The 23,402-nt window shown below is 38.1% G+C and overlaps 1 protein-coding gene across 1 annotated transcript in view; it reads left to right on the top strand.

Moving 5' to 3' along the window:
* The window catches only part of LOC113225974 (potassium channel subfamily K member 18-like), a 43,056-nt gene that overhangs the window by 717 nt on the left and 18,937 nt on the right, over positions 1-23,402 (top strand). The window lies entirely within an intron of this gene.

The following is a 23,402-nucleotide window of genomic DNA, read 5'->3' on the forward strand; positions in this document are numbered from 1 at the left end:
AACTTATTTATAAGCCATTATAAATATAACTTATTTATAAGCCATTAGAGAAAACGTCAAAAGACACGACTACGAATCTCGGAAAAACACTGCTAAATATGTACCGGTCTATAGTTCATAGAAAAATCTTTCCCTGAGAATTGTAGATAGAGGTCACGTATTGTGGCCATAATATACCGAAATTAATTTGGACAATGAACTATTCCGAATTGATGCTTGTCCACGGAGTGAGATCCTTCAGTACTTTTTGAGCATTCTTTTAGCAAATCAGTAACTACTTTTATGTTGGTTTGGATGAAAACTTTCTATTTAAAGACCACGTTTCCTAGATGAGTTTCTTCGGTTGATTTTTGAAAATTTGAGGTTCTATAGAATCGAAGATTCTCGAATACCCGGGCCTATAAGTGGAATGTAAATCACCCGCGTTATTATTAATGGACGTGACTTACTTTTGATGGAAAAGTTACTTACCTACGTATTGTATAAGTATTGAAGAAATTCATAAGAGTAGTAGCAGGCTGAGCTCCCCGTGAAAAACTTCATCCAGGGCAGTCCTGACACCTTACCTATTTCTGCATCCAAGCAGTAATGTAAGCACTACTGCGTTCCGGTTTTGAAGGGTTAAGGCTGCTGGTAAAATTACAGACACGTGAAACTTGTCAACTTATGCCTCAGGGTGACGGGCGCAGTGGCAATGTCTCAGATCTTTGTGATTTAAAGCTCTGAGGGACACTACGAGTGTTATTGATAGGCGTGTCACTTACCGCCAGACGCACAACTTTACCGGCACCGTTACTTGGTATCATAAAAAAAGTTTATCGGAAGTGAGATTAAGATCTGCTGACTCAGTCTGTAAGAGTTAAGAGCGGTGGCCCCGGCATGGCAACAGACACTGGTTCCAGTCCATTCAGATCGAAGGATTTTTTCTTTGTGTTTGAGCTTTGTATTAATAATAATCCTTATTTGTATTGTTCAATACAGAATCCAAGTTGTGATGATGTAAATTATTAGGTTTCATTAACAGGTTATATCCATTGGATTTGTAGGGCCGATAAAGTACAGAGTTCCAACCATCTAATTTGAGTATACAACCAGAAATTAAGACGAAATGTCATTTAGGTAATTTGTTTGAAAACTGTTCTGCGAAATTATTACGGTGACAACTGCACTCCGATTGGCCAGCCCGAATTCGTCTTCCAACTTCAAATCGAGCAGTTGAATTTGAGTTGTGGTATAATGGACGAAAATTGAAAAATTGCATATTTAATGTTTAATTACCGATGAAATGTGATTCCTTTTGTTTTGTAATTAGATGTTTTGCTGTTTTTCCCACACGATCGAATGGAACAGCCGCCCATTGCTAGAGATATTATATTTATTACAATAAATACAGAATATTTTTGGAATATACGGAGTTCGTACAGGTCAGTTGTTGGTGCTGCTATTTCAGTTCTCTAATTTGTGATATAAGGCCCATTTGCCTGACAAGTTGCCTGAGAGATGGATGGCCCTTATTTCGTGTCTATTTCTGGTTATATACTCGATGGTTGACCTTGACGTTCGAAACTATTCGTTATTTTTAATGCATATCAAGATGTTACTACAGTGATACTCTTCTTTTGTTTTGTCAAAATTCCATACTAGTTTGTTATTATTACTGATACAAACGTTAGCGAATCGCGACATTAATTTATTTTATTAGAAAACTAACTTTGTTTCATTAAGAATTACTTTTATCGAAATAAGAAATAAAAAAGGAACGCGGACGGGCGGCCGCCATTGCGAAAAACATATTTGATAAGAACGTGGTTTTGTATTGTTTGGATTTATAGTGAAAAGATATTATAATATAATTTATATATTTATAATTTATAATAGTCACAGGAGTCTCATTTCTATGTCTACTATAAAAACCTCACATAAAGATTTTTTTGGGGTAAAAAGTAAATATATCCATATTTTTGTTTGTTTTATTCCGTAATACAGTTGAACGCAAACTAACATTGCGCTCAACTGCATACTTTTACATATAGCATACGTTTATTCAATGAGAAAATTAAAACGCTACAAACCTACAAAACAATAATGTTACGTGGTGATATTTAGAATTTTTTTGGCATAAACTAACAGACTAATTCAAAATTCCGCTGTGTTTTTGGTGATAATTACGTTTAATAACAAGAAACTTAAGTACGTACATCAGCTTTCTAATGGTAGGCGAGAGAAAGACACTGTGACATAACAATCGCTACTGTAATTCACATTTTTTTGACACATGGTGTTATGTTTACAAGAATAAAAATGTAATATAAGTAAATCTATATTGACGCAAGAGTTATACGAATTAAATGGGTTGCGTTCTCAAAGTAAAAAAAGATGTAATTCGACTTATGCCATTATTTCACAATGGGTGTGAATTGCTGGTCGCAGTGATGAAGTGCGGTTAGAAAGAATGGTGACCAACTATATTATACCGTTATACCGTTCTGAGTCTAATTGTGTCAAGGACTCGAGTAAGTTTGTGTTTGCTGCGGTTTATTCTGGTACTAGTCAAAAAGGATTACAGTAAATAGACGTCTTCGAGTTATTACAGGATAGTTATAAAAGATTTAGGTCCTCCTCCTTGTTCTTCCTCTTAACAGTATATTACTGATTCCACTTCTGGATATATGCCTTTATTTTATTTTTTTTGCTTATAAATTCAAGACTGGACGAACACGTCGTGCGCCTAATGGTAAGCTACACTCCTGTCCATAACAGTTGCAGTGCCACTCAGAGCTTTATATCGCAAAGATCTGAGGAGCACTGCCACTGCGCCCGTCACCATGGGACATAAGTTAACAAGTCCAATGTGCCTGTAATTTTTCAGCACTCCTTACCCTTCAAAACCGGAACACAGTAATGCTGACATTACTGCTTGGCAGCAGAAATAGGTAAGGTGGCAGTACTTCCCTGGACGAACTCTTTCACAAGCAGCTCTGCTGTCCTACTGCCTCTTGGTATGAATTCCATAGTCCTCGGTTTGCGGCGATTCTATTCCAGGTCGGCCCTGCCGTCTTTTTAATTTCGTCCGACCATCTCGCAGGTGGTCTGCCCACGCTTCGTTTTTCCAAACGGGGTCTCCAGAACAGAACTCTTCGGCTCCATCGGCCACGCCACCACAGCCACTCCTGTTTGGCAACCTGTACGCCCACGTCGATGAACTTGGTGCAGAAGCGTATTGCTTCATTTGGCGTCTTATCGCGTAGAGAGACGTGACGTGTTAGGTTATCGTCATGATATAGCCTCCGTGGTCGAGTGACTAGTGTCGCCGTCTCTTAGGTCCCGCGTTCGATCTCCGGTCCGGTCAATGTAGAAAACTAACTTTTCTATACATATATTATCTTGGGTCTGAGTGTTTATGGTACCATCGTTGTTTCCGATTTTTATAACAAAAATGCTTCACTTACTTTAGGATCAGAGCAACTGTAGTCTAAATATTTATGAAAACTAACAAGAGAGAACTATTTATTTACATCACAACTTGAATTCTGTATCGAAACACGTACACACATATTATTATTGATAAGAAAATCGAACACAAAGAAAAATTCCTTCGGTCTGTCTGGACACGAACCAGCGTATGTTACCTTAGTCAACTGAGCTACAGACTGAGTCAGATCTTATGAATTTTTTTGTGTTTGTTACAGATATACATATTGCGTTTGAATCGCGCTTTTTGCCGTCAGCGCTATTTCTGACAAAGTTATGAAGTTTCTTCAAAACTTATAAAATAAGTATGTAGGTAACTTTTCCATTAAAAGTAAATCCATTCATACTAACGCGGACGATATACGTTCTATATAGAAACTTAAATTTTTTTAAATCTAATGAAGAAATCGTAGTTGCGGAAACGTATATAAAAGATATATAAAAGAAGTTACGTCGTCGTATCCTTCGTGTAAATTTGGCACGCGCTCTTTGTGACGCTTGTATTTATATGGCTGAACAAACTGACGTTCGCGTCAAAAACGAATACGTAAATGCGCAGAAAAAAGATCTGTACCCCGGGCCTTCTTTAGCACTTCTTTATGTTGGGCCTTGTGTGCATTCCGGAAATCAGAGGGAATTTGATATTAAATTATCGCTTCGCCTTAGGAAGATTAATTATCTCGCACCTCTTGGAATTTGAAGCATTTTTAAATGTTTTTCAGTGTTCAGAGCCTCTTCGTTACAATGTATTAAGAAAATTAGTTTTTTTTAAATTATACCCCAATAATAACGAGAAACGCAAATATAAATTAGTGTCTTAATAAACGCGTAAGAAATCTTGTGTGGATAGCACCGGCATTAGCCCAAGTAGTGTCCTGGCGCCATCTAGGCACACAATCAAAATGGAATACTTTTAGTTAAATTTACCCCAGTGATTCAATTCGGTTTGCAAGTGGTGCAATTATAAATGATATTGGAAAAAATAATCCCTTTACTAAAACCTTGCCTCCCGTCAATGAAGCGTTCTGGTACGTATTGGTAGTCATTCATTAAACATCGAGTAGTAGTAGCGCTCATTGTGTGAGAGTTCGTCCAGGAAAGTACTGCCACCGTACCTATTTCTGCCGTCGAATAGTAATGTGAGCATTATTGCGTTCCGATTTTGAAGGGTAAAGGACTATCCACACACATCAGGACCGTGCCCGAGACGTGGACGGGGCGTGCTAGTGGGTATGAACTGCGGGCCCGTCCCGGCCCCGGCCCGCAAAATATACGCAAAGTGTACAAAACATACGCAACCATATTTTTTTTAGCCCCTGACGGAGCACGACCCGTCCACGTCCTGAGTTACACTACTTGTTTAATTATAATATGCCGTGACTTTAGGGGTGTTACTATTTCGAAATGTCTGTTTCCACTGCTGAGTAAAGGCCTCTCCCCGGATCTCCAACTTCGAGCAATATCCGGCCAGTCATTCAAGAGCGTGTCGAGGTCATTCCGCCATCTCGGAAAGTCTTTAAACCTAAAAATAGTTCTTTCCAAGCTCACGCTTTATATAAAGAATGCATCAAGAACAATAAGTAAGACAAACGTAACTTGAATTTAAATTTGTAGAAGAGACTCGCGGTTACGACCAACTGCAATAAACGCTAGAACATGTAGATGCTGCTACGCTATTTCTATAGTACAGTGTATCACTACAACTTTTTGCACTTACAGCTGGCGGCCGTATTTGCAAGGCAGTATTTTGGGAATCCAGTTTCAAAGCTATCTTTGATTTGTCTCATTCTTGGTACACTTGCGCTGTAATATTCACAATAACAACTTCTTAAAAAATGTATGAAATTTAATAACAAGTTTCCTTTTTTTTGCAATTTATTATCTACACGGTGTACGGTAAAACCAAAGTAGGTTTTTGTTTACAACGTTGGCAGCATAGAATTAAAATTTCTTGATAAATAAAAGAAATTACTTGATGAATTATTATTTATCTTCGGTTTTTTTATTTATCTTTACGTTTATAATTTATCTTCCATTTTTTTTCTTTTATTAATCTGTTTTTTATAAATTTTTCTTTAATTATTTACGTTCCGTTTTGACAAGTATTGCAGTACCTGGGTAGTAAAGCTTTTTTATTTTTTTAATATGATTTCTTTGACTTCATGTGTTCGCATTACCTTTCCTTTTATGTGTAATTAGTTTCAATTTCAGTCATTTTAGTTTTAATGGCAAAAAATAACTTTTAGGTTTCTAAAATTGGTTTAGTCACTTTCACTGAAGTTATTAGAGAATCTATTTAAAAGTTAAAAATTTTTGAGATCCAACATCGAAAATCAAAACCAAACGTTGGCAAAAAATTTCGATAAGTCGCCTTTTATGTCTATTTGAAGATTTCCTTAGAATTTAATCACAAAAATCGGACGCTAAAAACATTCCATCTTTTATAATCTTTGTGATTATTTTTGAAAGCACTGGACCGCCTTAAGAGTTATTTTTACCTTTAAAATCCTCAGGCATAGTATTTATTTTTTGGAGTGTGTTCGGATAACCTTGTAAAGGGTGAAACCGGGCAATATTTTTTCTTAATGTGTGTTTACAAATGGCTTTACAAAAAGCGTGTTTATTTTGTTAATTGGATATGTTATATCGTGTTCCTGAGTATTAAATAGGTCTAATTTGCGTTAAAACCGGGATTTAATTTGTATTCAAAATCTGACTTATAACTTAATCCTTTCTCATAAAAATTTGTAAGATTAAACGCGTCCATTTTCCATACTATTTACTGTTACAAGCTTTAACGTTCATTTTTAGTCGAATAAATAAGATGGCATCTCATTAAAAAAATATAATAATAATAACGCACACACTCAACATAGCCCCGCACTAGGGAAACCCTTTGTCGCGGGTGCCATGGACACACACATAGACAACCACAAATTACACTCAACTCACGAGAGAAATAAATGTGTACAAATATTTCTCCCCACGCGGGAAGCGAACCTGGGACCTCTGCGTGGCAGTTCGGCATGCTAACCGTTCGGTCACGGAGACAGTAAATACCATAAAATATACCATGAGATTTGATCAGATGCTTATTATTATTAAATCTATTTTAGACTTTCGCCTCTCCCAAGGACTAAAAGATTAATTTTGAATTAATTATTTATTATTATTATTATTATTATTATTATTTCCTTTAGTCTTCACAGCTTCACAGCTTGTTAGCTGGTTTGAACCACATTTACGGACCTAAGTCAAGTAAATGCAGTATGGCGTGTATCTACGAGTATGTGGTGGGTGTGTAATAAGATCCTACTACTTCCTCTTCCATCTGCATGAACTTTCTGACGATGCGGAATGTATTTAAAACTACAGCTTTTTGCAAGGTTATGTCGAGGCTTTATTTACACTCTAATAATTTATTATTATTATTGTAATTATTATATTTATTGCACAGGAAAATGCACAGATTACATTTAATAAAAGATAAACACAAACAAAAGGTACTGGTTATTTCTATAGGAAATTTTTTTGCAGATCTAAATACAGGACAAAATAACTACAATAATGGGCTTACGTGCACAAAAAACAAATTATGTAACACAATAACATTAAGCTATTATAAATTAGATAAATACATATTTCATAATAAAATACCTATAAAATTTATGGAACAGTAGACAAATACTGCTCATTATCTCTCAATTTACGTGTCATGCTTCATACTGATCAGTAAGAATAATTAATAATAATAATGTATTAGACAACTTTACTAATTACCTGATGAACATGAACCTCAAACTTTGAAATTCCATGTACTATGAGCAACGAAATTCACTCCAGGGTTCTTACTATCCAGATAACTAAGACAGAAACTCGTTTAGAAAAGCAAAACGTTTGGATCACCGAGGTCGTCAAGGAGGAGGTTTGAATAAATATAAGGCACGGCTTACCTTGGTAACATTTGAGGATACTGGCGATAACAAAACAAAGTTTAGTTGATGATATCTTCATATCTTTGTGCTTCTTCTATTTATTCTCATCGTATCGATGGCAAATTCAAATTCAAATAATTAATTCCATAAGTTTTTTTTTTTAAGCTACTGCTCGTTCATGGTGCTGACTTGCTGACTTCCCTGAGAAGAACGAAAAAGAAACTCTAGGGATTGCTCGTTTCAAATAAACTTAAATATGGAATATACTTTGAATCATATTTGTGTGGAATCTAGACTCATGTCTTTCCGTACATCTTTATCTAACACGTAGTTTTCAATTTTGTTATATGACTTTTCAATGAAAATACTTTTAATGTAAGTTTTAAACTTAGGAAAGGATAATCGTAATATTATTCTGGAATCTTATTGTAAAAACGTATTCAATTCCCCATAAAAGAATCATTTACCCTTGTTAAACGAAATTGTGGTACCATTAGTTTGGATTAGTCCTAAGTAGTAGTTAAGTTAATGGTATGCATATCTTCTTTTTTAATGAAATTATGTATATTTTTATGGGCTTACGAAATATTAGAGGAAATGTATCCTGAGTCATGATACGAGTCTCTTTAAACATTTGCTTTGTTTTTTAAATATATAATAGACACACGCTTGGCCACAATCTCACCTGATGTTAAGCGACGATGGGACGCGTTTGTCTAAAAATGCATATTCACTCTAGCCTTGAATAGCCCCGAATTGCCCTTTTCGGCAAAGACAGTTAGAGCATTCCATTCCTTTGCCGTACGCATCAGAAAGGAGGAAGCAAAATGCTTAGTGCGAATAGGTGGAATATCAACGACATAAGAATGGAGTGCGCCGGACCTTCTGGTCGACCGAAGGAGGAACGGTCAGGGCGGAACTAAATTGAAAAGTTCCTGCGCACACTCCCCGAAATGTATCCGATAGAAAACCGACAAGCATTTTTTTGTGATGGTCGAGATTTTGAAGCTTCGACTCCACAAGAGAATTATTGTTAATAAGTCTCTTTGCTTTTCGCTCCACCGAGTCCAAGGCAGCTAACTGGTAATGGGCAGAGCCGTCCTAAAGGGGGCAGCAGTACTCCATACAGGATCGAACTTGTGCTTTATACAGATTTAAAAGCTGTTCAGGTGTGAAGTACCGCCTGATTTTGTAAAGTATGCCTAGTTTTCTGGCAGCAGTTTTTGCCAAGCACTCGATGTATCGCCTAAAGTTGAGGTAGGATAATAAGTCCGGACCAAATAGCTCAAGGTGGTCCCTCATCGGCACGGATACATCTCGAAAAGTTGGAGTAAGGTGTAGGGGACTTCGGTTTGACGTGAAAAGACACGCCTGTGTTTTAGCTGAATTAAATCTGACCTTGTTAGCATCTCCCAAGCTGGAAGCAGCTTTCAGACTCAGGTTCAACCGGGTGACCACCGTCTCTCGCTTACACCGGATCTCTTCGCTGTTGTCTCAGGCGTCTGGCACATAACTCTCTAGCACTGTGCTGTCGTCTGCGTACCCAAAGATACCGGGCATCAGCAGCAGGTCGTTGATAAGCAGCAAGAATAGAGTGAATAGAGAAGCTTGTTTAACAGGCTATCTTGCCAAACCCTTTCAAAGGCCTTTGATATGTCGAGAGACACGGCAAGCGATTCACCGCGTTTCTCGACAGCCTCGCTCCATAAATGTGTAGCATACGCATGAGTACCTTTCTTAGGTACAGGCTGTAAATTTGCAAGCTTCCAGGATTTCGAGACTTGTCCAGAATTCATAGACAAGCGATACAAGCGAGTCAACACCGGAGACGACTCGGGTGCACAGTTCCGCAGGACAATCGCTGGGATTCCGTCAGGGCCACTGGCTTTGTTAACGTCTAATTTGTGTAAAATTTTCAACACCTCTTTTTGACGGATAGTGATCTCGGGCATTTCCGAGTAAAAGCGTAGTAGTGTAGGTGGTGTTTGCAAAGTAGCGTCAAGGCGGGAGTTGGAAGCAAAAAGAGAAACAAAAAGATTTGCTTTCTCTTCAGCGGTATGAGCCAGCGATCCGTCAGCTCTCATTAAAGGCGGAAGGGATACCTTGCAAAAATTCGCTTCGACCGATTTAACGGGTGACCACAATGCTTTACTCCCTGAAGGGTTTGAAGCTAACCTGGTCGCAATGCGACTAATATGGCCGAAGCGAGCTTTCCGTATCGCTTTTGCAGGATCTAGCGGCTTTATTTAAGGCTTTCTTCAGACAAAGGGTTTCTGGTGCTTTGCGATCTCGAGCATAAGCCTAAGCCTGGTATGCAGATTGCTTTAGCGTTTTCGCAGAAGCACACTCAGCATTAAGCCAAGGATGAGCTTTGCCGCTGGAGGAGACTTCGAAATACAGAATAAAGTATTCCATAGCCCGAATAATCACCTCAGAGACGGCAGACGCGCAGCATGTCGGATCGTCAGAAGAGAAGCACAGCTGCCGCCAGGGATAAGATGCAAAGAAATGGCGCATCGCATCCCAATCTGCTGACTTGTATCGCCACAGCAGGCAATACGTACAGGTACCGCAGGTACGCGCTGATTAAATTTATGCTCCAGAATGTAACCTGGGTAATGCAGATACGCCGTGTCGGAAGGACATCTAATTTGGGTTTCCGTGAGGAAGAGCATGTGAGGCGTTTCAGTCTCAAGATGGTGGTGAACAGATGATAGATTGGAGTTTAGACCTCGGATGTTCGAGCGGTGCACTTTAAGTGAAAGGACGTGCAACCGCTGTTTAGCCTTCCTCAATTTCCTTAACCTTTTCATGTTAGGGGTAGAGTGAATGGGGAGAGCGACGGCAGTTGTACGAGACACTACACTGAAAGTCATGCGGCACATACCCTATATGGTACGCCGATGGGAAACTAGACTGGAGCGCGCGGGGACGCCCGAACCCCCCGGGAGTGGCCATCGGGTCCTTTCATCCGGTTGCCAACCGGCACGATGGAGCACACCGGGATTTTTCGCGAGTTGGCGGGGCAGACTTTCACTGGAGGCTAATCAGCTAATTGGGCCCCCTACTACCTGCGGTCGGCCAGCGGAGCACCGTGCTTCGGATCCCGCTACCCTCCACGTCTAGGTTCCCAGCGTAACAACAAGGGAGCTACGAGATCAACCAAATCAGTGCAGTACAAGTACAGACCCTTTACTCTAGAGCGGCTACTCTGGGCGTCAAGCCGGAACACAGCCATAGCTGTATGGCGGCTAGGCTTCGCCCAGAGGGTGGTCACCAGCCACGACCAAGGTCTACTACCGGAATTTTCAGCTTATTTGGCACCACCCAGGGGTCACGTGTAGGGTCTCGAGGGTACACAGCCTACGGACGCGAGCTACTTAATCTCCAACTTTTCCTGAAAGAAACCCGAGAATCTAAACGATACACAGATCGAATAGCTCGTTTTTGCAACACAAATATAAACACAATATATTGTATATCTAAAGCTTTACCCCACATGAGAATCCTGTAGGATATACTATGGAAGTAAAGTCGAGTGTGTGCGTTATTATTATATTATCGCGACTCTTTGTAGCAGCTGAGCTCATTGTGAACGAGTTCGACCAGGGAAGTACTGTCACTTTACCTATTTCTACCGCCAAGCAGTAATGTGAGTAAGGGTCCTGGTGAAATTAGAGGCACATGGGACTTTTCAACTTATGTCTCAGGGTGATGGGCGTAGAGGTAAAGCACCTCAGATCTTTGCGATTTAAAGCTCTGAGTGGTACTGCAACAGTTACCATCAGCGTGTCGTTTACCATCAGGCGCACGACTTGGCTTTCTTATTACTTAGTATCATAAAAAAAGACTCAGGTGTCAGCCATGATGGTCACGCCACAAGTAGCCGCCATGCTAAACTGCGCATGGGATACGTTTGCGTGGTGAAAGAATTTGCCAATCGAATTTGCAATTCGCCGATTCAAAGTTGAATTCAAAGTTGCCCAGCGTGCGCCAGACGTACTAGGAATGCGATTCGTACGTCATTAAAAGAGACTTAAAAACTTCGGCAAATAAACCATATGCTTTAAATTATAAGGTGACGAAACATCGGTATCACAATTCACGGACTGTCATCGACCAAAAACAAATTACACATGCCGGCCGGCTGATAACGGTGACGGACGCAACGCGTTTTGTGATTTCACATGCTGTGTAGAGGAATTATGTCAGTGCACAACTGTACGTCGGATTTTAGAACGGATATTGTTTGGAATTTGAAATTAAATTTCTTCAAAACTAGTCCCCGGAACGTTTATCTTGAAAGACGGTCTGAAGCTCAGAGTAAATTACTATTACTATACATTTCTCAACCCTATTTAGAACATTGTAGAAAAAAATACCAACTAAAACCAAAAACAAACTAAAGTCGATATAATAAGTTATCTTGCCTTCGATCAACAGAAAATCGAAGATGATGTATACATGAAACACAGTACTTATAATTTGTAACTAACTATGTTTATGTTCTTGTAATAAACAATGTATGTTAAGCTGGAAAAGTTAAGTTGTATATTATGTCGCTTCAGATGGGTCGTACACTAAAATACCATAAAATGTATATACTACACAAAACTGTTACTTACGTTATGTTTACATTAGATAAGTTCGTTTTTAAAATAAACAGTTTAATCAAGTTTTTTACATGTGAACTTGACGAGCAGGAAATTTGAGTGAAAATGCACAGGAATTTACAATTTACTCAAAAGTTCAGGTTTTGTTTAGTAAATTTTACAAAATTACCATTTATATTCGTAAATTAACTAAACTTTTAGAATTATGTTAATTCAAGCCTAGGCTAGAGTGGGAGATAAAGTTTTGTTCATAAATCAACCAATTTTGTTTATAATTAATAATATTTTCTTTTAAATATAATAAGTGCGTATTTGAATTCTATTTCATTTGATGGAAAGTGACGATGAGGGTGACGATGGAGGATGCACATTTAAATAATGCCTATTCACTCTCGCCTCGAAAAGCCCCAAGTCGTAGCGTTCAGGGAATATGTCTGCATACAAGGAATTCTACTCCAAAGCCGTTCGCCATATAAATGTGGAAGTGTAATGTTGCCTGAAAATCTTTGGAATATCCACAACACAGGGGTAATCAAATAAATAAATATTCGACAACCTCACATACATTGCTTCGATGCCAAACTAAGTAACTAAAATACTTGTGTTATCGGAAACAATGATGGTACTACAAACACCTAGACCCGAGACAATATAGAAAAAGTAGTGTTCTACATTGATCTGACCGGGGATTAAACCCGGAATCTTAAAGATGGCGACAACATAAAAACTGATGCTAGCCATTAGACCACAGTGATCGTCGAAACTCTATCCTACGTCAAGTCCCCCGATGATGGAAAGATGAAGGCAGAATTAAATCGTGCAATTCCATCGCACACAACGTGATAACTTTAAAATGAAAATTATTAAATTCCTACCCTTTACACTCTGAAGTACCAGTGTGTGGTATATATATAAATAAAATAATAGTTAATGTGCCAGAATACCACATCAATTTCGTGGTCTCAAATTCGGTCATACCCTGTACTATGAGTACTAGAGCAATGGAATTCACTCTAGGCCACAACTTGGACAATTTTTCTAAATTGGTTCTCATCTGGGTAGATGAGAATCAATTCAGAAAAATTGATTTCCCAAATTGGTCTTTTGGGGTTCAAAACTGGGATCTTGGTCGTCAAATCGTATGTCGTCGTCTAAAGGCATACTCATACAATAAGTATGCGTTTATACTCATATTACAAATTTTGTAATAAAAAACTTTACAGAGTTCACGTGTGCTCGATCTTCGGTGTTGCAAAGTAATACACAATGAAAACGACACAAGGTTAAATTTTCATTGGGGAATTGGAACAATTTGTATACATCGGTCGGTCAACCTTGGTACCCGATAAGAGCAATTTAGAATTTGCAATTTACCATTGAAAATGTATTGCCCACATTACTATAGACAAATAAGCCATGAATGAGATTTACGAGTTGCAAATTTATGGACACTCAAACAGTTGTGGCGAACGATCGAATTCAAATGTCCACGTTTACAGTCCTCGTTAAACACCACATTCTATTTTATTTCCATAGGTTGATCGTAAACGGTTTCCTCCTTTATGCGATATTTAGGGTAGATGTACAATGTACCTATCCGGTATCCTCAAAAGCATCTGACCTGTTTGCTATCTGTTCATCGCTATCCAAATAAAACGAATAAAATGTTCCAATGGCAAATTTATATATTGTAAAACATTCGACGTTTAAACAATTTCTATTAACATCTTAATAGAGCAAAAGCAAAAACGCTTCAATGCCATCTAACGGCATTTTAACTAAACTAAACCGACGTCTTCTAGCAAACCGTACCGGACGCTATACCAACTAAGCGGTTGCTTTTTAATTATTTCTATGTGTTCCATCTTTGTATGATTATTAATAACAAACTAGTGGAGTAATTTCACAAAAAAATAATTGAATATCAATTCAATAAAACTTTAAATAGATTATGTTAATAGAAGTCTTAACAGCGTAATTTAGACTTTTTTTACTTTTTTCTCTCATTTCTATTTTTAGTTCATCAAAATTAGTAGCAGTAGAGCTCCTTGTGTAAGAGTTCGGCCAGGGTAGTACTGTCACCTTACCTATTTCTGCCGCCAAGCAGTAATGTCAGCATTACTGTGTTCCGGTTTTGAAGGGTAAAGGTGCTAGTGAAATTACAGGCACGTGGGACTTGTCAACTTATATCTAAGGGTGACGGGCGCAGTGCTCTCAGATCTTTGTAATTTAAAGCTCTGAGTGGCACTGCAACTGTTATGGATAGGCGTGTAGCTTACCATCAGGCGCATGACTTGATCATTCCATCACTTGATGTTATAAAACAAAAAAGACACCGTGAATCCGCTTTTTACATGACAAATCACCATTTTACCTCAATCCATCAATTAAAACGTTAATTTATTGTCTAATCAAATAGAAGAAATCTCATAAACTCCTTTTATATTTAATTTAGATTTCTTTAAGGTTAATTCATAGACAAACTCACGACTGCAGAATAGGTAATTGAAAATTCATTATCAAAATGATAAAATTTTGCGGAGAACATGGTATGAAAATGCCTTTTTCGATTATCATCACTCAGATAGTTCGTTTTCATAATATACATATATAGTCTCTTTTCTTTGGATTTTGAAAGAAAAGTGTATTGAATGCAATGTACAATCGATTTTGTTCATGATGGAAATGTGAAATACCATTAACGAAGTTCAGCCACATGTATATATTACGAACATATTAGTCAAAAGACTTAATGATTGTCCACGTACAACCTCAAAAAATTTTTTCATTTTTCATTAAATAACGCATTATTAAAATAAAAACAAATGAAAGTAGGCTGTGGGTCACCTTTATGATTGACCTCTTTATAAATTTTATCCATACGTTCTAGCCACCAGATCCAAAAAGAAAATGCAGACGATCTCGACGAGAATGTTAAATCAAAGATGATTTATAGTTTACTATAACATATTGGCAATGGGTAGCTACGAAACAACACTGTTTTTCGGATCTAAATTGCGTACATTTGTTTTTTCAAATAAACCAATGTTTCGGGTCCTTTATAGGATTGATACAATTACTGTTAAGTTAGTAATTCTCGACAAAATCAAAAGACGCATGATTTGAATGAAACTTCATACTTGACATTGTTTTGGACGGATGTACGATGGACAGGTGGACGGACAGAGTACAGGGTCAGGTCCCGTGGTCACGGGTGACTCATTCACGATTTACATCCGAAAAAATAGTTTCACTTCCTATATGTAATAATCACGAAAACCTAAGAATTCGAAATGGTAGCTTATTTACAGAAGCCGTTAAAGAAATGTCATTAATCGTTAAAGCAATGGTGGTTTCTTTTGGAAGAAAAAATTAAAAGTAGACGGGCCTTTTTGACTTTGTTAGTCTGTACAAAAAAGTCGTTAAATATGTAGGAGGGATAAATAACATTTATGTGGTGTTAATTGCTTGGTGCAAAATAGAACCCGGCTTACGCAATGTACCATTAAATTAAATTACAAAAATTCTGTTGCATTCGCAACTTGTATCAATTTCAATAGTCTACACCCGTCCTAACAAAGTTGTATCATAAACGACACAAAATAGTGTTCTGTTAGACCATTATCAAAGCTCTTTTATGGATCTAATGAACAGATATTGGTTAATTCGGACTGGGAAATCGCCTCTTAAACAGGACCACTCGGATTATTATCCCAATATTGGTCGTTTGAAGCTTTTATTTTCAGATTCGAGGATATTATTGCTCTTGCTGGTTTTAAGAACGGTAAATACGATATAGATGCAAAATAAGATCGAGCGACTATTTATCCATTACGTGCCCTGATTTTTCAAACGATACACGCTGGATATCTTGACGATCAGAGTAAATAGGCTCTTTTTAGGCGAGCATGTACGTCTTTGTTTATATCTTCATTTTCCATCAGGTGAGATTAGGGGAAACGTGAATGTATTAAAATTTTGTCCAAAGCCCTGAAATTTTAACAAAAATAAATACATTCTGTTTTTATCCATTTTCGTTTCAACTTTCGAATATTTCTAAGAAATGTGGTGTATCTTCTTGAATCTCCGGAATACTTTTATTCCATGTTCGTAAAGAATATTTTATTCATATTGAAATTACTTCATACCCGCATGCTTGAAATCAATGAAATTTATTACGTGGCGATATTGAATCTTGATGCTGTAAGTAATATCTATATCTGTGACTTTTCTTGGAAGCTTAAATAATTTATCAAATAGTATTGGAATATTTTTTGCGTGGCTAGAATTTCGCCATATCTTTTTTTAAAGCAAGAATAAAATGGATTTAATAAATACTACTTCCATAAGTAAGAAATTACGATAGGTACATTTGAAATAACTTGTAAAAATAATCCTCTTTGTTCATCCTGCAGTTCATCTGTTAAATTGAATATAATCTTTCTTAATTCAACATTTTACTTCACAGCAGATCGTATTATTTATTATTCAGTGACAGCAGAGCTCCGTGTGAAAATGTGAGCATTACTGCGTTCCGGTTTTGAAGGGTAAGATTGCTGCTGAAATTACAGACACGTGAGACTTGTCAACTTATGTCTCAGGATTGCAGTGACGGGCGCAGTGACAGTGTCCCTCATATTGTTTGCAATTTAAAGCTCTGAGTGGCACTGCAATTGTTTGCACGACTTGTTCGTCCCGTCACTTGATATTATAATATTTTATCGTCAAAGCAACCCCAATATAAACAACAAAAAAAATCCTTCCTACAATATACCTACGCTAAAAGCAAAAGCAATCAATAGTTTAATCATAGCGTACGCCACTTTTCCGTTCCAATTTTGCTACATTCGGGTCTGGCTAGTGTCCAATTTAACTGGACCCTGTCCTGTCCACTGGACGTGTCGCGACATGAACAAACATGTTGCTGTGTTCGAGTTGCAAAGCGTTTTAGTATAGACTACACTATTAAGTTCGTAACCCACTGTGAGTCAAAAATTGTTTGAATCCATGTTCAAACTTGAGCTAGGTTTAGGTTTTTTGACTTGGCTGCGAGTATTTTTAACATGACGATGATTTTAATCTTCTTCTTAGTGTGCCGCTTCTCTATGAAGGTTGGCGAGTGTTATGATTATCTTCATTTTTAAAACTGCGGCACTAAAGAAGGAACGTGTGCGAAGATTTAACCAGTCCCTCAGATCCTTCAACCACGAAGTATCCTTCTTCCAGGATTACTCTTCCCTTGGATGTTCCCCTGCATTATTAATTGAAGAATTCGGTATCTATTGCCCCTCATTACGTGGCCAAAACATTGCAGCTTCCTTTCCTCTACAGATGTGAGTATCTCCAACTTTTTCCCCATTTGACGTAGAACCTCAACACTGGCAACTCTTTGGACCCAAACATCCAAAAAATATATACAACCAGATCTCAAAGATTTCCAGTCATGCGCATAACGCTGGGGTCAAGGTAAAATACTCTACTAGAAAGCAACATACTGAAGATATAACAGTGGACCAAACGCATGCGAAGTTTAAGGTTGAACCTTCTACAATACAAAATATTTTTTATTTTCATGACGGCACGTTGTGCCTGTGCGATCTTCTTGTACACTATCTCAATGTTCCTTTTGCGTAGCTGATGAGGTATTTAAATTGGTATACGCGTTATATTGGACGATATTATTGTTCAATGTGTAATTGCAGCCCGTGACGATATAGACTACTCTAATTAAAACTTACGTACGTCACTGTCAGGAAAAATTGAATGCAAATACTACGACCAGTATGGGTGTAATAATGTATGGCTATTGTTTAATTAACAGGCCCCTGTCCACTGGATGTGTCGCGACATGTACAAACAAGTTTCTGGGTTGTAGTTTCAAAATGGGTTTGGTACACACTGCACCTTTACCAGTCACTATTCCATCAAGTGGTGTCCATTTTACACAGCATTTTTTAGTTCTGGTCCGTCATTTGGCCTTATTTTCCCTATTAGTTCTAAGTTCCATAAGTTATCTATCTTATCTCTTTCACTTTCTAATTCTTCTTTTTAAGGGTTATTATTAGTGTTATTGGAGTGTCAAAATATCGTGACAATAACTACTAGGTCCACAAGATGCTAAAATTAATTTCATAATCATAAAATAATAAATTATTTGCTCCACACATTACAAAAAAAGGATGATCGTATAAATGAATTTATGGTGGCTCAAGCCTGTACTAGAGCTTCTTAGATTTAGGTTTATCGCAGGACGGACTGAAAGCGAAATGTAACGAAAATACATGTAAACCCCCTTTACTCTATCGCGCGTGATCAGGAGCGTACAGGATTGAGCGCGGGAAAGCCTGCACGTGCAATCGTGCCATATTACGCGTTTGAAAGTTTTTAAGCGAACTTCTTTCGCGTGGCATTGCTCGTATTCATTACAATGGAAAGGGCATTCGTGTAAAGGCTAAAAGCACAGGACAGACCGCGTGAAACTGGCGCGTGTTGGAGTGCGCGATTGCGCGTGCAAATAATAAGCGCAGTCGCGCGGTCTTTCCCTTTTCCTTCTATCCATGCGCGCTCCTTCGCGCACGATAGCTGTATCCACACGCGATAGTGTCTATGTAAAGCCTGCTACTGACAAGCCAAAAAACATGTCGCGCGTGTGTCGGAGAATTCTCGCGCAATCTCTCAAATTACCACAGCTACCAATTGTGTAACAATTTACATAAAATTCATTATGCTAAGTTCAATTTCGTTACAAAAACTCACTTTCATTCCGCGGCAATGTAATTTGAGCCTTTGGTCACAAACTAGGAGTAAGTTACGGTTATGAAAATTGTAATAAAGAAATAGTAACAGAATCAAAAAAGCTAAACGGACTTATTACTGATATATACGTAACTGCGTATATCTTAGGGTGCGCGTACGAATGTAAGCGTGTGTGTGTTAGGATGTGTGTATGAATATAAGTGTGTGCGATTGCGCGTATGTATAGTCAAGAGCACATCAAGCTTGACTTGACTTTAGACTTTGGACCGTTCTTATTGCAAGCGGCATAGAGTTAAATTTAAAACTTTAATGTCAAGCTTGACGTGCTCTTGACCCTGTACTCGTTTTAGTTGTTTTGTTGCAGTAAGAATGCGTACAACAGACTGCGAAAACCAGTGCGAAATTACATTGCTGCTTTTTATTTAAATCAAACATACTTCTAAATCCTACAATTTGTAAAGGACAATTGTAAAACAATTTAACTGCCTCCGTGGCCGAACGGTTATCATGCCGGACTGCCACGCAGAGGTCCCAGGTTCGATTCCCGGGCCGGGAGAAATAGTTGTATGGCCTACAATTATTTCTCTCGTGAGTTTGGGTGTAATTTGTGGTTGTCTATGTGTGTGTCCATGGCACCCGCGACACAGGGTTTTCCCTAGTGCGGGGCTATGTTGAGTGTGTGCGTTATTATAAAAAAAAAAAAAAAAAAAATTCTCCTTGATCAATACGATAGAGTCTATGACGAACATTTTTTTTATGATATGAAGCGACAACGGAACGAACAATTTGGTGAAATTACAGGCACATGGGACTTTTCAACTTATGTCTTAGGGTGATGGGCGCAGAGGCAGTGCACCTCAGATCTTTGCGATTTAAAGCTCTGTGTGGTACTGCAACTGTTATGGACAGGCGTGTCGTTTGTCATTAGGCGTACGACTTGTTCATCCCGTCACTTATTATCATTAAAAAAAAACTTGTGCGCCTGGTAGTAAGCGACAAGCCTACCCATAACAGTTGCAATGTTACTCGGAGATACACAAAGATCGGAGGGATACTGCCACTGCGCCCGTCACCCTGAGACATAAGTTGACAAGTCCCATGTGCCTGTAATTTCACCAGCACCCTTACCCTTCAAAACTGGAGCGCAGTAATGTTCATATAAAATATTTTATGTTAACGAAGACTGCGTATTCGTTTAGAGTATTCAACGTTTCCAAATTTGCACGGGAAGATTTCCCAACATCCTAAACTTTACAAGTAAGTAACTTTGTGGTAGGTAAGGTATGTGAAAAGAAACCACTCGTTGAAAACTTTGTAGCATGTTGTTTTTGTCTTCAAAAACTGGTATCGAATTGAGTATCTGCAAAATTTTGTTTGAAAAATCAAAATAAAATATCCCAAGCAGACATAGGACTGCGGTACTGCTAATTAATATGTTTAGTTTCTAATTCCCTTTTAATTAGGTACTTAATATATTTAATTTAAGAAATGTAACTATTTTTTCGGGTGTAAATCGCGTATATTTGTTTTTTTAAACGAACCAACGTTTCGGGCCCTTTACAGGTTCCATGGTTACGGGTGACTCACCGACAATTTAGACGCGAAAAAATAGTTTCATTAATTACCTATCTATAACAATCGCATGGCGAGCACCGTGACGTCATATTTTTGTCGCATCGCGATCGCCTCGACAAATGGCTGAGAATGAATATCGCAGTGCCAAACATGGCTGCAAGGTCACAGCTGGTTTTAAAAAATTTTGCCAGTGCTGCACAGTATTTTTATCAACGTGAAAATTGAGTGCGACAAACGACATAAAAATATAGTTTATACACCAAAATATTCCGGAAACTTATAGTGCGCCCTATGTATATATCACATAGGGCGCACTATAAGTTTCAGGAACTGGTCACTTACATAAACAATATTTAAAAAGTAATTACAACATTTGAAAATGGAACTCTTTAGCTGTAGAATACAGTTTGTTTCATCTGACTGTGACTGTCACGTTTTTACATTATGGCGTCATTTTAGAAATTGGTTGTCTACATCACCATGGATTTAACCCGTGAAAATTTTCGAAGTATGATTTTCTACGACTTTAAGTGTATTTTAACAGCTTAGTGGAGCTTCGCTCGGCTTCAACCTGCTTTTGACGATGAAGCACCATGCAAGACGACTATTTATAGCTGGTTTGCAGAATTCAAACGCGATCGTGTGAGTCTCAGTGAATTTCGTGATGGTCGCCCGTCCACTGCTGTGGACAACAAAAACATCGATGCTGTGCGCTCTATGATCAGAACAAACAGGCATGTGACATACCATGAAATTCGGGTATCTTTAGGCATAAGCATAAGTTAAATACAATCAATACTACACAAACATTTGGGTGAGAAAAATCTGTGCTCTCAGTGAATTCCACACAATTTGACTGAGGCTCAAAAACCGGATCGCGTCACTTGGTGCAATGCAATGCTTACCTACCAGATTCAACGAAGGAGCATCAAATTTGGTGTGAGACCTAGTAACAGGTGACGAAATATGGATTTATAGTTACGATCCCAAAACAAAGCAGCAATCGAGCATATGGGTCTTTCGAGATGAGCCGAACCCAACCAAAGTGGCGCGCGTGCAAAGTGCCTCTAAGCGGATGATTGCTTCTTTTTTTAATAAAACTGGACACGTGGCTACTGTTGCTTTGGAGAATCGTTGTACCGTGAATAGTGATTGGTACACGACCATTTGTTTGCCGGAAGTTATTGACAAACTTGGTAAAAATAACCGTAAACACCGTATCATCTTGCACCACGATAATGCCAGTTCTCACACGGCCAGCCAGACAAATGAATTTTAGAAGGTGAACAACGTTGACCTTATGAGCCATCCCGCGTACAGTCCTGACCTGGCATCTTGTGACTTTTATTTATTCCCAAAAATTAAGAACCGGTTACGCGGTCAACGATTTTCATCACCTGAAGAGGCTGTCGAAGAGTATGAAAAATATGTTTCAGATATTGGCACGGAGGAGTGGCATAAATGTTTTCAAAATTGGTTCATTCGTATGAAAAAGTGCAACACTCATGAAGAATATTTTGAGAAACAATAAAATAATGTCTGACCATTTATAGTATTTTTTCTCTTATTCATTCCGGAAATTTATAGTGCGCCTCACGTATATATAAATTATTGGAAAAAGGTGAAGAGAATATTTTCACTACAGTTCAATTCATGAGAGTACCTAATTACCAATATGTAAATAATAACTAATATAATTTAAAATATGTCAAATCTGAAACTATATTATTTTTTGTGACGTCGTTTTCGCGGCAATGATAAAACGGCAAAGATAGCTATATATGCGATTTCATATCGTTATACTTGTTCTTCAAAATATATAACAATTCATTACCAAATAAGCAACAACGAATGACTCTAGTGCAATATTACTTACCGATTTATTATTCGCAATAAAAATAAATTTTAATAATGGTAACATAGCTTTATCAACTGAAACAAATATGTCACGGGGAGGTTTATCACACATTGCATGGGATATACCGCCACACTACGGCCGCATGTTGTCGAAAATCGAGGTAAACAATAGTTACGGAGACCAGGGAATTGGTATAGTTACATTGTTACTATTATTACCGGTGCTCAACATTGAGAGGTATTACAGGTGAACCATGTTAATATTTTATGTAGCGGTGTGTTGAAAAAGAGTGAATACAAAGCTATACAAAGAATACAATGTTCCATTTATTACATATTAAATAAAGAATTACAACCATTGCATTGTGAAGCAGTGTACCGCACCGTTCTCGTATTACACATTCGAAGCACAAAGCTAACGGATATTCTGATGTGCCACTTCTCACGGTTCCTGGCTTTATCTAACTCAAAATTAGTTTACTTTGTTGCGCTTCCACTTCTACTTTAACTGAAGTGATCCCACTGCAGTTAAAGTGGGTGTTATTTTATAACTAACAAGATTTATTATTTATTTTTAACCCCCTTTTTGTAGGGAATTATATTATATATATATTACCAAGTGACGGGACGAATAAGTCGTGCGCCTAATGTTTAGCGACACACCAGTCCATAATAGTTGCAGTGCTACTCAGAGCTTTAAATCACAAATATCTGAGGGGCACTGCCACTTCGCCCGTCACCCGGAGACATAAGTTAACAAATCGCATGTGCCTGTAATTTCACCAGCACTACCCATCAAAACCAGCAACGCAGTAATGCTCGCATTACTGCTTCGTGACAGAAATGGGTAGGGTGGTAATACTCCCTGGACAGGGCTCTGGCGCACCATGGGCGTATGTAAGCTAACTTCTTTTTCTTATCATATTCAGTGCATACACTATAGTGCTTGCCATCTGTGGTAAAAGGATTTACTAATTGGTGTAAGATACTCGACGGTGGTTGCGCCAGACATATATAGGATGGTAGATACGTCGTGCGGGGAGGCTCCTTTCGTGCACACCAACTATTTCTTTCAGCTGTTTCCATGGACACGAACAAATTTATTTTGCATTGATAACAGCCGACAGATTATAATTATAAAGAAATTACTAAACACTGTACTGGGACTTGTAGTGGTTTGATTTGACACGGTAGT

Source organism: Hyposmocoma kahamanoa, unplaced genomic scaffold (assembly GCF_003589595.1).
Source record: "Hyposmocoma kahamanoa isolate Upper Pololo Valley unplaced genomic scaffold, ASM358959v1 180, whole genome shotgun sequence".
Lineage (NCBI taxonomy): Eukaryota > Metazoa > Arthropoda > Insecta > Lepidoptera > Cosmopterigidae > Hyposmocoma > Hyposmocoma kahamanoa.